The sequence below is a fragment of the Lithobates pipiens genome, unplaced genomic scaffold (assembly GCF_037356315.1).
Source record: "Lithobates pipiens isolate NorthernLeopardFrog02 unplaced genomic scaffold, aLitPip1_a1.2 Scaffold_114, whole genome shotgun sequence".
NCBI lineage: Eukaryota > Metazoa > Chordata > Amphibia > Anura > Ranidae > Lithobates > Lithobates pipiens.
In genome coordinates this window covers 347501-359513 of record NW_027507701.1, presented here as the reverse complement: position 1 = coordinate 359513, position 12013 = coordinate 347501, and the positions used below count along the sequence as shown (strand labels likewise).

The following is a 12013-nucleotide window of genomic DNA, read 5'->3' as shown; positions in this document are numbered from 1 at the left end:
AGAGTTGTAAGTAGGGTGCAATATTGCCTACGGCCACATCACCCTGAATTTGCTCGATCTCGTCTGATCTCGGATGCTAAGCAGGGTCGGGCCTGGTTAGTACCTAGATGGGAGACCGCCTGGGAATACCAGGTGCCGTAGCCTTTTTTCCATTATGTTGTTGGCTTTGGCGACCTGCTGTATTTTTCCTCTCGATTGCCCGAGGTGACCACCTTGGCTTTTGTCAAGAGAGTTGTAAGTAGGGTGCAAGATCGCCTACGGCCACATCACCCTGAATGCGCTCGATCTCGTCTGATCTCGGATGCTAAGCAGGGTCGGGCCTGGTTAGTACCTGGATGGGAGACCGCCTGAGAATACCAGGTGCCGTAGGCTTTTTTCCATTATGTTGTTGGCTTTGGCGACCTGCTTTATTTTTCTTCTCAATTGCCCGAGGTGACCACCTTGGCTTTTGTCAAGAGAGTTGTAAGTAGGGTGCAAGATCGCCTACGGCAACATCACCCTGAATGCGCTCGATCTCGTCTGATCTCGGATGCTAAGCAGGGTCGGGCCTGGTTAGTACCTGGATGGGAGACCGCCTGGGAATACCAGGTGCCGTCGGCTTTTTTCCATTATGTTGTTGGCTTTGGCGACCTGCTGTATTTTTCCTCTCGATTGCCCGAGGTGACCACCTTGGCTTTTGTCAAGAGAGTAGTAAGTAGGATGCAAGAACGCCTACAGCCACATCACCCTGAATGCACTCGATAGCGTCTGATCTCGGATGCTAAGCAGGGGCGGGCCTGGTTAGTACCTGGATGGGAGACCGCCTGGGAATACCAGGTGCCGTAGGCTTTTTTCCATTATGTTGTTGGCTTTGGCGACCTGCTGTATTTTTCCTCTCGATTGCCCGAGGTGACCACCTTGGCTTTTGTCAAGAGAGTTGTAAGTAGGGTGCAAGATCGCCTACGGCCACATCACCCTGAATGCGCTTGGTCTCGTCTGATCTCGGTTGCTAAGCAGGGTCTGGCCTGGTTAGTACCTGGATGGGAGACCGCCTGGGAATACCAGGTGCCGTAGGCTTTTTTCCATTATGTTGTTGGCTTTGGCGACCTGCTGTATTTTTCCTCTCCATTGCCCGAGGTGACCACCTTGGCTTTTGTCAAGAGAGTTGTAAGTAGGGTGCAAGATTGCCTATGGCCACATCACCCTGAATGCGCTCGATCTCGTCTGATCTCGGATGCTAAGCAGGGTCGGGCCTGGTTAGTATCTGGATGGGAGACCGCTTGGGAATACCAGGTGCCGTAGGCTTTTTTCCATTATGTTGTTGGCTTTGGCGACCTGCTGTATTTTTCCTCTTGATTGCCCGAGGTGACCACCTTGGCTTTTGTCAAGAGAGTTGTAAGTAGGGTGCAAGATCGCCTATGGCCACATCACCCTGAATGCGCTTGATCTCGTCTGATCTCGGGTGCTAAGCAGGGTCGGGCCTGGTTAGTACCTGGATGGGAGACCGCCTGGAAATACCAGGTGCCGTAGGCTTTTTTCCATTATGTTGTTGGCTTTGGCGACCTGCTGTATTTTTCCTCTCGATTGCCCGAGGTGACCACCTTGGCTTTTGTCAAGAGAGTTGTAAGTAGGGTGCAAGATCGCCTACGGCCACATCACCCTGAATGCGCTCGATCTCGTCTGATCTCGGATGCTAAGCAGAGTTGGGCCTGGTTAGTACTTGGATGGGAGACCGCCAGGGAATACCAGGTGCCGTAGGCTTTTTTCCATTATGTTGTTGGCTTTGGCGACCTGCTGCATTTTTCCTCTCGATTGCCCGAGGTGACCACCTTGGCTTTTGCCAAGAGAGTTGTAAGTAGGGTGCTAGATCGCCTACGGCCACATCACCCTGAATGCACTCGATCTCGTCTGATCTCGGATGCTAAGCAGGGTTGGGCCTGGTTAGTACCTGGATGGGAGACCGCCTGGGAATTCCAGGTGCCGTAGGCTTTTTTTTATTATGTTGTTGGCTTTAGCGACCTGCTGTATTTTTCCTCTCGATTGCCCGAGGTGACCACCTTGGCTTTTGTCAAGAGAGTTGTAAGTAGGGTGCAAGATCGCCTACGGCCACATCACCGTGAATGCGCTCGATCTCGTCTGATCTCGAATGCTAAGCCGGGTCGGGCCTGATTAGTACCTGGATCGGAGACCGCCTTGGAATACCAGGTGCCGTAGGCTTTTTTCCATTATGTTGTTGGCTTTGGCGACCTGCTGTATTTTTCCTCTCGATTGCCCGAGGTGACCACCTTGGCTTTTGTCAAGAGAGTTGTAAGTAGGGTGCAAGATCGCCTACGGCCACATCACCCTGAATGCGCTCGATTTCATCTGATCTCGGATGCTAAGCAGGGTCGGGCCTGGTTAGTACCTGGATGGGAGACCGCCTGGGAATACCAGGTGCCGTAGGCTTTTTTCCATTATGTTGTTGGCTTTGGCGACCTGCTGTATTTTTCCTCTCGATTGCCCGAGGTGACCACCTTGGCTTTTGTCAAGAGAGTTGTAAGTAGGGTGCAAGATCGCCTACGGCCACATCACCCTGAATGCGCTCGATCTCGTCTGATCTCGGATGCTAAGTAGGGTCGGGCCTGGTTAGTACCTGGATGGGAGACCGCCTGGGGATACCAGGTGCCGTAGGCTTTTTTCCATTATGTTGTTGGCTTTGGCGACCTGCTGTATTTTTCCTCTCGATTGCCCGAGGTGACCACCTTGGCTTTTGTCAAGAGAGTTGTAAGTAGGGTGCAAGATGGCCTACGGCCACATCACCCTGAATGCACTCGATCTCGTCTGATCTCGGATGCTAAGCATGGTCGGGCCTGGTTAGTACCTGGATGGGAGACCGCCTCGGAATACCGGGTGCCGTAGGCTTTTTTCCATTATGTTGTTGGCTTTGGCGACCTGCTGTATTTTTCCTCTCGATTGCCCGAGGTGACCACCTTGGCTTTTGTCAAGAGAGTTGTAAGTAGGGTGCAAGATCGCCTATGGCCACATCACCCTGAAAGCGATCGATCTCGTCTGATCTCAGATGCAAAGCAGGGTCGGGCCTGGTTAGTACCTGGATGGGAAACCGCCTGGGAATACCAGGTGCCATAGGCATTTTTCCATTATGATGTTGGCTTTGGCGACCTGCTGTATTTTTTCTCTCGATTGCCCCAGGTGACCACCTTGGCTTTTGTCAAGAGAGTTGTAAGTAGGGTGCAAGATCGCCTAAGGCCACATCACCCTGAATGCCCTCGATCTCGTCTGATCTCGGATGCTAAGCAGGGTCGGGCCTGGTTAGTACCTGGATGGGAGACCGCCTGGGAATACCAGGTGCCGTAGGCTTTTTTCCATTATGTTGTTGGCTTTGGCGACCTGCTGTATTTTTCCTCTCGATTGCCCGAGGTGACCACCTTGGCTTTTGTCAAGAGAGTTGTAAGTAGGGTGCAAGATCGCCTATGGCCACATCACCCTGAAAGCGATCGATCTCGTCTGATCTCAGATGCAAAGCAGGGTCGGGCCTGGTTAGTACCTGGATGGGAGACCGCCTGGGAATACCAGGTGCCGTAGGCTTTTTTCCATTATGTTGTTGGCTTTGGCGACCTGCTGTATTTTTCCTCTCGATTGCCCGAGGTGACCACCTTGGCTTTTGTCAAGAGAGTTGTAAGTAGGGTGCAAGATCGCCTACGGCCACATCACCCTGAATGCGCTCGATCTCGTCTGATCTCGGATGCTAAGTAGGGTCGGGCCTGGTTAGTACCTGGATGGGAGACCGCCTAGGAATACCAGGTGCCGTAGGCTTTTTTCATTTATGTTGTTGGCTTTGGCGACCTGCTGTATTTTTCCTCTCGATTGCCCGAGGTGACCACCTTGGCTTTTGTCAAGAGAGTTGTAAGTAGGGTGTAAGATTGCTTACGGCCACATCACACTGAATGCGCTCGATCTCGTCTGATCTCGGATGCTAAGCAGGGTCGGGCCTGGTTAGTACTTGGATGGGAGACCGCCTGGGAATACCAGGTGCCGTAGGCTTTTTTCCATTATTTTGTTGGCTTTGGCGACCTGCTGTATTTTTCCTCTCGATTGCCCGAGGTGACCACCTTGGCTTTTGTCAAGAGAGTTGTAAGTAGGGCACAAGATTGCCTACAGCCACATCACCCTGAATGCGCTCGATCTCATCTGATCTCGGATGCTAAGCAGGGTCGGGCCTGGTTAGTACCTGGATGGGAGACCGCCTGGGAATACCAGGTGCCGTAGGCTTTTTTCCATTATGTTGTTGGCTTTGGCGACCTGCTGTATTTTTCCTCTCGATTGCCCGAGGTGACCACCTTGGCTTTTGTCAAGAGAGTTGTAAGTAGGGTGCAAGATCGCCTACGGCCACATCACCCTGAATGCGCTCGATCTCATCTGATCTCGGATGCTAAGCAGGGTCGGGCCTGGTTAGTACCTGGATGGGAGACCGCCTGGGAATACCAGGTGCCGTAGGCTTTTTTCCATTATGTTGTTGGCTTTGGCGACCTGCTGTATTTTTCCTCTCGATTGCCCGAGGTGACCACCTTGGCTTTTGTCAAGAGAGTTGTAAGTAGGGTGCAAGATCGCCTACGGCCACTTCACCCTGAATGCACTCGATCTCATCTGATCTCGGATGCTAAGCAGGGTTGGGCCTGGTTAGTGCCTGGATGGGAGACCGCCTGGGAATACCAGGTGCCGTAGGCTTTTTTCCATTATGTTGTTGGCTTTGGCGACCTGCTGTATTTTTCCTCTCGATTGCCCGAGGTGACCACCTTGGCTTTTGTCAAGAGAGTTGTAAGTAGGGTGCAGGATCGCCTACAGCCACATCACCCTGAATGCGCTCGATCTCGTCTGATCTCGGATGCTAAGCAGGGTCGGGCCTGGTTAGTACCTGGATGGGAGACCGCCTGGGAATACCATGTGCCGTAGGCTTTTTTCCATTATGTTGTTGGCTTTGGTGACCTGCTGTATTTTTCCTCATGTTTGCAAGAGGTGACCACCTTGGCTTTTGTCAAGAGAGTTGTAAGTAGGGTGTAAGATCACCTATGGCCACATCACCCTGAATGCGCTCGATCTCATCTGGTCTAGGATGCTAAGCAGGGTCAGGCCTGGTTAGTACCTGGATGGGAGACCGCCTGGGAATACCAGGTGCCGTAGGCTTTATTCCATTATGTTGTTGGCTTTGGCGACCTGCTGTATTTTTCCTCTCGATTGTCCGAGGTGACCACCTTGGCTTTTGTCAAGAGAGTTGTAAGTAGGGGGCAAGATCGATTACGGCCACATCACCCTGAATGCTCTCGATCTCGTCTGATCTCGGATGCTAAGCAGGGTCGGGCCTGGTTAGTACCTGGATGGGAGACCGCCTGGGAATACCAGGTGCCGTAGGCTTTTTTCCATTATGTTGTTGGCTTTGGCGACCTGCTGTATTTTTCCTCTCATTTGCCCGAGGTGACCACCTTGGCTTTTGTCAAGAGAGTTCTAAGTAGGGTGCAAGATTGCCTATGGCCACTTCACCCTGAAAGCACTCAATCTCATCTGATCTCTGATGCTAAGCAGGGTCGGGCCTGGTTAGTACCTGGATGGGAGACCGCCTGGGAATACCAGGTGCCGTAGGCTTTTTTCCATTATGTTGTTGGCTTTGGCGACCTGCTGTATTTTTCCTCTCGATTGCCCGAGGTGACCACCTTGGCTTTTGTCAAGAGAGTTGTAAGTAGGTTGCAAGATCGCCTACGGCCACATCACCCTGAATGCGCTCGATCTCGTCTGATCTTGGATGCTAAGCAGGGTCGGGCCTGGTTAGAACCTGGATGGGAGACCGCCTGGGAATACCAGGTGCCGTAGGCTTTTTTCCATTATGTTGTTGGCTTTGGCGACCTGCTGTATTTTTCCTCTCTATTGTCCGTGGTGACCACCTTGGCTTTTGTCAAGAGAGTTGTAAGTAGGGTGCCAGATCGCCTACGGCCACATCACCCTGAATGCGCTCGATCTCGTCTGATCTCGGATGCTAAGCAGGGTCGGGCCTGGTTAGTACCTGGATGGGAAACCGCCTGGGAATACCAGGTGCCGTAGGCTTTTTTCCATTATGTTGTTGGCTTTGGCGACCTGCTGTATTTTTTCTCTCGATTGCCCGAGGTGACCACCTTGGCTTTTGTCAAGAGAGTTGTAAGTAGGGTGCAAGATCGCCTATGGTCACATCACCCTGAATGCGCTCGATCTCGTCTGATCTCGGATGCTAAGCAGGGTCGGGCCTGGTTAGTAACTGGATGGGAGACCGCCTGGGAATACCATGTGCCGTAGGCTTTTTTCCATTATGTTGTTGGCTTTGGCGACCTGCTGTATTTTTCCTCTCAATTACCCGAGGTGACCACCTTGGCTTTTGTCAAGAGAGTTGTAAGTAGGGTGCAAGATCGCCTGCGGCCACATCACCCTGAATGCGCTCGATCTCGTCTGATCTCGGTTGCTAAGCAGGGTCAGGCCTGGTTAGTACCTGTATGGGAGACCGCCTGGGAATACCAGGTGCTGTAGGCTTTTTTCCATTATGTTGTTGGCTTTGGTGACCTGCTGTATTTTTCCTCTCCATTGCCCGAGGTGACCACCTTGGCTTTTGTCAAGAGAGTTGTAAGTAGGGTGCAAGATTGCCTACGGCCACATCACCCTGAATGCGCTCGATCTCATCTGATCTCAGATGCTAAGCAGGGTCGGGCCTGGTTAGTACCTGGATGGGAGACCGCCTGGCAATACCAGGTGCCGTAGGCTTTTTTCCATTATGTTGTTGGCTTTGGCGACCTGCTGTATTTTTCCTCTCGATTGCCCGAGGTGACCACCTTGGCTTTTGTCAAGAGAGATGTAAGTAGGGTGCAAGATCGCCTATGGCCACATCACCCTGAATGCGCTCGATCTCATCTGATCTCGGATGCTAAGCAGGGTCGGGCCTGGTTAGTACCTGGATGGGAGACCGCCTGGGAATACCAGGTGCCGTAGGCTTTTTTCCATTATGTTGTTGGCTTTGGCGACCTGCTGTATTTTTCCTCTCGATTGCCCGAGGTGACCACCTTGGCTTTTGTCAAGAGAGTTGTAAGTAGGGTGCAAGATCGCCTACGGCCACTTCACCCTGAATGCACTCGATCTCATCTGATCTCGGATGCTAAGCAGGGTTGGGCCTGGTTAGTGCCTGGATGGGAGACCGCCTGGGAATACCAGGTGCCGTAGGCTTTTTTCCATTATGTTGTTGGCTTTGGCGACCTGCTGTATTTTTCCTCTCGATTGCCCGAGGTGACCACCTTGGCTTTTGTCAAGAGAGTTGTAAGTAGGGTGCAGGATCGCCTACAGCCACATCACCCTGAATGCGCTCGATCTCGTCTGATCTCGGATGCTAAGCAGGGTCGGGCCTGGTTAGTACCTGGATGGGAGACCGCCTGGGAATACCATGTGCCGTAGGCTTTTTTCCATTATGTTGTTGGCTTTGGTGACCTGCTGTATTTTTCCTCATGTTTGCAAGAGGTGACCACCTTGGCTTTTGTCAAGAGAGTTGTAAGTAGGGTGTAAGATCACCTATGGCCACATCACCCTGAATGCGCTCGATCTCATCTGGTCTAGGATGCTAAGCAGGGTCAGGCCTGGTTAGTACCTGGATGGGAGACCGCCTGGGAATACCAGGTGCCGTAGGCTTTATTCCATTATGTTGTTGGCTTTGGCGACCTGCTGTATTTTTCCTCTCGATTGTCCGAGGTGACCACCTTGGCTTTTGTCAAGAGAGTTGTAAGTAGGGGGCAAGATCGATTACGGCCACATCACCCTGAATGCTCTCGATCTCGTCTGATCTCGGATGCTAAGCAGGGTCGGGCCTGGTTAGTACCTGGATGGGAGACCGCCTGGGAATACCAGGTGCCGTAGGCTTTTTTCCATTATGTTGTTGGCTTTGGCGACCTGCTGTATTTTTCCTCTCATTTGCCCGAGGTGACCACCTTGGCTTTTGTCAAGAGAGTTCTAAGTAGGGTGCAAGATTGCCTATGGCCACTTCACCCTGAAAGCACTCAATCTCATCTGATCTCTGATGCTAAGCAGGGTCGGGCCTGGTTAGTACCTGGATGGGAGACCGCCTGGGAATACCAGGTGCCGTAGGCTTTTTTCCATTATGTTGTTGGCTTTGGCGACCTGCTGTATTTTTCCTCTCGATTGCCCGAGGTGACCACCTTGGCTTTTGTCAAGAGAGTTGTAAGTAGGTTGCAAGATCGCCTACGGCCACATCACCCTGAATGCGCTCGATCTCGTCTGATCTTGGATGCTAAGCAGGGTCGGGCCTGGTTAGAACCTGGATGGGAGACCGCCTGGGAATACCAGGTGCCGTAGGCTTTTTTCCATTATGTTGTTGGCTTTGGCGACCTGCTGTATTTTTCCTCTCTATTGTCCGTGGTGACCACCTTGGCTTTTGTCAAGAGAGTTGTAAGTAGGGTGCCAGATCGCCTACGGCCACATCACCCTGAATGCGCTCGATCTCGTCTGATCTCGGATGCTAAGCAGGGTCGGGCCTGGTTAGTACCTGGATGGGAAACCGCCTGGGAATACCAGGTGCCGTAGGCTTTTTTCCATTATGTTGTTGGCTTTGGCGACCTGCTGTATTTTTTCTCTCGATTGCCCGAGGTGACCACCTTGGCTTTTGTCAAGAGAGTTGTAAGTAGGGTGCAAGATCGCCTATGGTCACATCACCCTGAATGCGCTCGATCTCGTCTGATCTCGGATGCTAAGCAGGGTCGGGCCTGGTTAGTAACTGGATGGGAGACCGCCTGGGAATACCATGTGCCGTAGGCTTTTTTCCATTATGTTGTTGGCTTTGGCGACCTGCTGTATTTTTCCTCTCAATTACCCGAGGTGACCACCTTGGCTTTTGTCAAGAGAGTTGTAAGTAGGGTGCAAGATCGCCTGCGGCCACATCACCCTGAATGCGCTCGATCTCGTCTGATCTCGGTTGCTAAGCAGGGTCAGGCCTGGTTAGTACCTGTATGGGAGACCGCCTGGGAATACCAGGTGCTGTAGGCTTTTTTCCATTATGTTGTTGGCTTTGGTGACCTGCTGTATTTTTCCTCTCCATTGCCCGAGGTGACCACCTTGGCTTTTGTCAAGAGAGTTGTAAGTAGGGTGCAAGATTGCCTACGGCCACATCACCCTGAATGCGCTCGATCTCATCTGATCTCAGATGCTAAGCAGGGTCGGGCCTGGTTAGTACCTGGATGGGAGACCGCCTGGCAATACCAGGTGCCGTAGGCTTTTTTCCATTATGTTGTTGGCTTTGGCGACCTGCTGTATTTTTCCTCTCGATTGCCCGAGGTGACCACCTTGGCTTTTGTCAAGAGAGATGTAAGTAGGGTGCAAGATCGCCTATGGCCACATCACCCTGAATGCGCTCGCTCTCGTCTGATCTCGGATGCTAAGCAGGGTCGGGCTTGGTTAGTACCTGGGTGGGAGACCGCCTGGGAATACCAGGTGCCGTCGGCTTTTTTCCATTATGTTGTTGGCTTTGGCGACCTGCTGTATTTTTTCTCTCGATTGCCCGAGGTGACCACCTTGGCTTTTGTCAAGAGAGTTGTAAGTAGGGTGCAAGATCGCCTACGGCCACATCACCCTGAATGCGCTTGATCTCGTCTGATATCGGATGCTAAGCAGGTTCGGGCCTGGTTAGTACCTGGATGGGAGACCACCTGGGAATACCAGGTGCCGTAGGCTTTTTTCCATTATGTTGTTGGCTTTGGCGACCTGCTGTATTTTTCCTCTCGAATGCCCGAGGTGACCACCTTGGCTTTTGTCAAGAGAGTTGTAAGTAGGGTGCAATATCACCTACTGCCACATCACCCTGAATGTGCTCGATCTCGTCTGATCTTAGATGCTAAGCAGGGTCGGGCCTGGTTAGTACCTGGATGGGAGACCGCCTGGGAACACCAGGTGCCGTAGGCTTTTTTCCATTATGTTGTTGGCTTTGACGACCTGCTGTATTTTTCCTCTCGATTGCCCGAGGTGACCACCTTGGCTTTTGTCAAGAGAGTTGTAAGTAGGGTGCAAGGTCGCCTACGGCCACATCAACCTGAATGCACTCGATCTTGTCTGATCTCGGATGCTAAGCAGGGTCGGGCCTGGTTAGTACCTGGATAGGAGACCGCCTGGGAATACCAGGTGCCGTAGGCTTTTTTCCATTATGTTGTTGGCTTTGGCGACCTGCTGTATTTTTCCTCTCGATTGCCCGAGGTGACCACCTTGGCTTTTGTCAAGAGAGTTGTAAGTAGGGTGCAAGATCGCCTACGGCCACATCACCCTGAATGCGCTCAATCTCGTCTGATCTCGGATGCTAAGCAGGGTCGGGCCTGGCTAGTACCTGGATGGGAGACCGCCTGGGAATACCAGGTGCCGTAGGCTTTTTTCCATTATGTTGTTGGCTTTGGCGACCTGCTGTATTTTTCCTCTCCACTGCCCGAGGTGACCACCTTGGCTTTTGTCAAGAGAGTTGTAAGTAGGGTGCAAGATTGCCTACAGCCACATCACCCTGAATGCGCTTGATCTCGTCTGATCTCAGATGCTAAGCAGGGTTGGGCCTGGTTAGTACCTGGATGGGAGACCGCCTGGGAATGCCATGTGCCGTAGGCTTTTTTCCATTATGTTGTTGGCTTTGGTGACCTGCTGTATTTTTCCTCTCGCTTGCCCGAGGTGGCCACCTTGGCTTTTGTCAAGAGAGTTGTAAGTAGGGTGCAAGATCGCCTACGGCCACATCACCCTGAATGCGCTTGATCTCGTCTGATCTTGGATGCTAAGCAGGGTAGTACCTGGATGGGAGACCGCCTGGGAATACCAGGTGCCATAGGGTTTTTTCCATTATGTTGTTGGCTTTAGCGACCTGCTGTATTTTTCCTCTCGATTGCCCGAGGTGACCACCTTGGCTTTTGTCAAGAGAGTTGTAAGTAGGGTGCAAGATCGCCTACGGCCACATCACCCTGAATGCGCTCGATCTCATCTGATCTCAGGTGCTAAGCAGGGTCGGGCCTGGTTAGTACCTGGATGGGAGACCGCCTGGGAATACCAGGTGCCGTAGGATTTTTTCCATTATGTTGTTGGCTTTGGCGACCTGCTGTATTTTTCCTCTCGATTGCCCAAGGTGACCACCTTGGCTTTTGTCAAGAGAGTTGTAAGTAGGGTGCAAGATCGCCTACGGCCACATCACCCTGAATGCGCTCAATCTCGTCTGATCTCGGATGCTAAGCAGGGTCGGGCCTGGTTAGTACCTGGATGGGAGACCGCCTGGGAATACCAGGTGCCGTAGGCTTTTTTCCATTATGTTGTTGGCTTTGGCGACCTGCTGTATTTTTCCTCTCGACTGCCCGAGGTGACCACCTTGGCTTTTGTCAAGAGAGTTGTAAGTAGGGTGCAAGATTGCCTACAGCCACATCACCATGAATGCGCTTGATCTCGTCTGATCTCAGATGCTAAGCAGGGTCGGGCCTGGTTAGTACCTGGATGGGAGACCGCCTGGGAATGCCATGTGCCGTAGGCTTTTTTCCATTATGTTGTTGGCTTTGGTGACCTGCTGTATTTTTCCTCTCGCTTGCCCGAGGTGGCCACCTTGGCTTTTGTCAAGAGAGTTGTAAGTAGGGTGCAAGATCGCCTACGGCCACATCACCCTGAATGCGCTTGATCTCGTCTGATCTTGGATGCTAAGCAGGGTCGTGCCTGGTTAGTACCTGGATGGGAGACCGCCTGGGAATACCAGGTGCCATAGGGTTTTTTCCATTATGTTGTTGGCTTTAGCGACCTGCTGTATTTTTCCTCTCGATTGCCCGAGGTGACCACCTTGGCTTTTGTCAAGAGAGTTGTAAGTAGGGTGCAAGATCGCCTACGGCCACATCACCCTGAATGCGCTCGATCTCATCTGATCTCAGGTGCTAAGCAGGGTCGGGCCTGGTTAGTACCTGGATGGGAGACCGCCTGGGAATACCAGGTGCCGTAGGATTTTTTCCATTATGTTGTTGGCTTT

The 12013-nt window shown here is 52.1% G+C and overlaps 26 non-coding genes and 26 pseudogenes across 26 annotated transcripts; all 52 read left to right on the top strand.

Annotated features, from left to right (window-relative positions):
- The first annotated feature begins 25 nt into the window (after window positions 1-25).
- On the top strand, window positions 26-144 carry LOC143963174 (5S ribosomal RNA; annotated as a pseudogene).
- A 109-nt stretch (window positions 145-253) lies between these two features.
- Window positions 254-372, top strand: LOC143970744 (5S ribosomal RNA). The gene has a single exon (XR_013271784.1). It is a non-coding gene; the product is annotated as a 5S ribosomal RNA (ribosomal RNA).
- Window positions 373-481: 109 nt separating this feature from the next.
- On the top strand, window positions 482-600 carry LOC143972984 (5S ribosomal RNA). Its single transcript, XR_013271987.1, has one exon. It is a non-coding gene; the product is annotated as a 5S ribosomal RNA (ribosomal RNA).
- Window positions 601-709: 109 nt separating this feature from the next.
- Window positions 710-828, top strand: LOC143965064 (5S ribosomal RNA; annotated as a pseudogene).
- A 109-nt stretch (window positions 829-937) lies between these two features.
- LOC143964467 (5S ribosomal RNA) lies at window positions 938-1056 on the top strand (annotated as a pseudogene).
- Window positions 1057-1165: 109 nt separating this feature from the next.
- Window positions 1166-1284, top strand: LOC143973028 (5S ribosomal RNA). The gene has a single exon (XR_013271991.1). It is a non-coding gene; the product is annotated as a 5S ribosomal RNA (ribosomal RNA).
- A 109-nt stretch (window positions 1285-1393) lies between these two features.
- On the top strand, window positions 1394-1512 carry LOC143963618 (5S ribosomal RNA; annotated as a pseudogene).
- Window positions 1513-1621: 109 nt separating this feature from the next.
- LOC143971933 (5S ribosomal RNA) lies at window positions 1622-1740 on the top strand. The gene has a single exon (XR_013271892.1). It is a non-coding gene; the product is annotated as a 5S ribosomal RNA (ribosomal RNA).
- A 109-nt stretch (window positions 1741-1849) lies between these two features.
- On the top strand, window positions 1850-1968 carry LOC143961355 (5S ribosomal RNA). The gene has a single exon (XR_013270451.1). It is a non-coding gene; the product is annotated as a 5S ribosomal RNA (ribosomal RNA).
- Window positions 1969-2077: 109 nt separating this feature from the next.
- Window positions 2078-2196, top strand: LOC143967287 (5S ribosomal RNA; annotated as a pseudogene).
- A 109-nt stretch (window positions 2197-2305) lies between these two features.
- LOC143968604 (5S ribosomal RNA) lies at window positions 2306-2424 on the top strand. Its single transcript, XR_013271648.1, has one exon. It is a non-coding gene; the product is annotated as a 5S ribosomal RNA (ribosomal RNA).
- Window positions 2425-2533: 109 nt separating this feature from the next.
- On the top strand, window positions 2534-2652 carry LOC143961843 (5S ribosomal RNA). The gene has a single exon (XR_013270567.1). It is a non-coding gene; the product is annotated as a 5S ribosomal RNA (ribosomal RNA).
- A 109-nt stretch (window positions 2653-2761) lies between these two features.
- LOC143961406 (5S ribosomal RNA) lies at window positions 2762-2880 on the top strand. Its single transcript, XR_013270461.1, has one exon. It is a non-coding gene; the product is annotated as a 5S ribosomal RNA (ribosomal RNA).
- A 109-nt stretch (window positions 2881-2989) lies between these two features.
- Window positions 2990-3108, top strand: LOC143965705 (5S ribosomal RNA; annotated as a pseudogene).
- A 109-nt stretch (window positions 3109-3217) lies between these two features.
- Window positions 3218-3336, top strand: LOC143961543 (5S ribosomal RNA). Its single transcript, XR_013270494.1, has one exon. It is a non-coding gene; the product is annotated as a 5S ribosomal RNA (ribosomal RNA).
- Window positions 3337-3445: 109 nt separating this feature from the next.
- On the top strand, window positions 3446-3564 carry LOC143964067 (5S ribosomal RNA; annotated as a pseudogene).
- Window positions 3565-3673: 109 nt separating this feature from the next.
- On the top strand, window positions 3674-3792 carry LOC143972674 (5S ribosomal RNA). The gene has a single exon (XR_013271959.1). It is a non-coding gene; the product is annotated as a 5S ribosomal RNA (ribosomal RNA).
- Window positions 3793-3901: 109 nt separating this feature from the next.
- LOC143972376 (5S ribosomal RNA) lies at window positions 3902-4020 on the top strand. The gene has a single exon (XR_013271932.1). It is a non-coding gene; the product is annotated as a 5S ribosomal RNA (ribosomal RNA).
- Window positions 4021-4129: 109 nt separating this feature from the next.
- Window positions 4130-4248, top strand: LOC143970799 (5S ribosomal RNA). Its single transcript, XR_013271789.1, has one exon. It is a non-coding gene; the product is annotated as a 5S ribosomal RNA (ribosomal RNA).
- A 109-nt stretch (window positions 4249-4357) lies between these two features.
- LOC143965229 (5S ribosomal RNA) lies at window positions 4358-4476 on the top strand. The gene has a single exon (XR_013271602.1). It is a non-coding gene; the product is annotated as a 5S ribosomal RNA (ribosomal RNA).
- A 109-nt stretch (window positions 4477-4585) lies between these two features.
- Window positions 4586-4704, top strand: LOC143970678 (5S ribosomal RNA). The gene has a single exon (XR_013271778.1). It is a non-coding gene; the product is annotated as a 5S ribosomal RNA (ribosomal RNA).
- Window positions 4705-4813: 109 nt separating this feature from the next.
- On the top strand, window positions 4814-4932 carry LOC143962861 (5S ribosomal RNA). Its single transcript, XR_013270819.1, has one exon. It is a non-coding gene; the product is annotated as a 5S ribosomal RNA (ribosomal RNA).
- A 109-nt stretch (window positions 4933-5041) lies between these two features.
- LOC143966812 (5S ribosomal RNA) lies at window positions 5042-5160 on the top strand (annotated as a pseudogene).
- A 109-nt stretch (window positions 5161-5269) lies between these two features.
- Window positions 5270-5388, top strand: LOC143972276 (5S ribosomal RNA). The gene has a single exon (XR_013271923.1). It is a non-coding gene; the product is annotated as a 5S ribosomal RNA (ribosomal RNA).
- A 109-nt stretch (window positions 5389-5497) lies between these two features.
- LOC143963202 (5S ribosomal RNA) lies at window positions 5498-5616 on the top strand (annotated as a pseudogene).
- Window positions 5617-5725: 109 nt separating this feature from the next.
- Window positions 5726-5844, top strand: LOC143963367 (5S ribosomal RNA; annotated as a pseudogene).
- A 109-nt stretch (window positions 5845-5953) lies between these two features.
- On the top strand, window positions 5954-6072 carry LOC143969388 (5S ribosomal RNA). The gene has a single exon (XR_013271661.1). It is a non-coding gene; the product is annotated as a 5S ribosomal RNA (ribosomal RNA).
- Window positions 6073-6181: 109 nt separating this feature from the next.
- Window positions 6182-6300, top strand: LOC143964369 (5S ribosomal RNA; annotated as a pseudogene).
- A 109-nt stretch (window positions 6301-6409) lies between these two features.
- LOC143964038 (5S ribosomal RNA) lies at window positions 6410-6528 on the top strand (annotated as a pseudogene).
- A 109-nt stretch (window positions 6529-6637) lies between these two features.
- LOC143962902 (5S ribosomal RNA) lies at window positions 6638-6756 on the top strand. Its single transcript, XR_013270827.1, has one exon. It is a non-coding gene; the product is annotated as a 5S ribosomal RNA (ribosomal RNA).
- A 109-nt stretch (window positions 6757-6865) lies between these two features.
- Window positions 6866-6984, top strand: LOC143963813 (5S ribosomal RNA). The gene has a single exon (XR_013271044.1). It is a non-coding gene; the product is annotated as a 5S ribosomal RNA (ribosomal RNA).
- A 109-nt stretch (window positions 6985-7093) lies between these two features.
- LOC143970667 (5S ribosomal RNA) lies at window positions 7094-7212 on the top strand. The gene has a single exon (XR_013271777.1). It is a non-coding gene; the product is annotated as a 5S ribosomal RNA (ribosomal RNA).
- A 109-nt stretch (window positions 7213-7321) lies between these two features.
- LOC143962857 (5S ribosomal RNA) lies at window positions 7322-7440 on the top strand. The gene has a single exon (XR_013270818.1). It is a non-coding gene; the product is annotated as a 5S ribosomal RNA (ribosomal RNA).
- Window positions 7441-7549: 109 nt separating this feature from the next.
- Window positions 7550-7668, top strand: LOC143966801 (5S ribosomal RNA; annotated as a pseudogene).
- Window positions 7669-7777: 109 nt separating this feature from the next.
- Window positions 7778-7896, top strand: LOC143972265 (5S ribosomal RNA). Its single transcript, XR_013271922.1, has one exon. It is a non-coding gene; the product is annotated as a 5S ribosomal RNA (ribosomal RNA).
- A 109-nt stretch (window positions 7897-8005) lies between these two features.
- On the top strand, window positions 8006-8124 carry LOC143963186 (5S ribosomal RNA; annotated as a pseudogene).
- Window positions 8125-8233: 109 nt separating this feature from the next.
- On the top strand, window positions 8234-8352 carry LOC143963361 (5S ribosomal RNA; annotated as a pseudogene).
- A 109-nt stretch (window positions 8353-8461) lies between these two features.
- On the top strand, window positions 8462-8580 carry LOC143969377 (5S ribosomal RNA). The gene has a single exon (XR_013271660.1). It is a non-coding gene; the product is annotated as a 5S ribosomal RNA (ribosomal RNA).
- Window positions 8581-8689: 109 nt separating this feature from the next.
- LOC143964363 (5S ribosomal RNA) lies at window positions 8690-8808 on the top strand (annotated as a pseudogene).
- A 109-nt stretch (window positions 8809-8917) lies between these two features.
- LOC143964029 (5S ribosomal RNA) lies at window positions 8918-9036 on the top strand (annotated as a pseudogene).
- A 109-nt stretch (window positions 9037-9145) lies between these two features.
- On the top strand, window positions 9146-9264 carry LOC143962898 (5S ribosomal RNA). Its single transcript, XR_013270826.1, has one exon. It is a non-coding gene; the product is annotated as a 5S ribosomal RNA (ribosomal RNA).
- Window positions 9265-9373: 109 nt separating this feature from the next.
- Window positions 9374-9492, top strand: LOC143964843 (5S ribosomal RNA; annotated as a pseudogene).
- A 109-nt stretch (window positions 9493-9601) lies between these two features.
- LOC143963712 (5S ribosomal RNA) lies at window positions 9602-9720 on the top strand (annotated as a pseudogene).
- Window positions 9721-9829: 109 nt separating this feature from the next.
- LOC143967631 (5S ribosomal RNA) lies at window positions 9830-9948 on the top strand (annotated as a pseudogene).
- Window positions 9949-10057: 109 nt separating this feature from the next.
- LOC143963415 (5S ribosomal RNA) lies at window positions 10058-10176 on the top strand (annotated as a pseudogene).
- Window positions 10177-10285: 109 nt separating this feature from the next.
- Window positions 10286-10404, top strand: LOC143973563 (5S ribosomal RNA). The gene has a single exon (XR_013272083.1). It is a non-coding gene; the product is annotated as a 5S ribosomal RNA (ribosomal RNA).
- Window positions 10405-10513: 109 nt separating this feature from the next.
- On the top strand, window positions 10514-10632 carry LOC143963451 (5S ribosomal RNA; annotated as a pseudogene).
- Window positions 10633-10958: 326 nt separating this feature from the next.
- LOC143962989 (5S ribosomal RNA) lies at window positions 10959-11077 on the top strand (annotated as a pseudogene).
- Window positions 11078-11186: 109 nt separating this feature from the next.
- On the top strand, window positions 11187-11305 carry LOC143972785 (5S ribosomal RNA). Its single transcript, XR_013271969.1, has one exon. It is a non-coding gene; the product is annotated as a 5S ribosomal RNA (ribosomal RNA).
- Window positions 11306-11414: 109 nt separating this feature from the next.
- Window positions 11415-11533, top strand: LOC143966015 (5S ribosomal RNA; annotated as a pseudogene).
- Window positions 11534-11642: 109 nt separating this feature from the next.
- LOC143966083 (5S ribosomal RNA) lies at window positions 11643-11761 on the top strand (annotated as a pseudogene).
- Window positions 11762-11870: 109 nt separating this feature from the next.
- LOC143962985 (5S ribosomal RNA) lies at window positions 11871-11989 on the top strand (annotated as a pseudogene).
- Window positions 11990-12013: the final 24 nt, after the last annotated feature.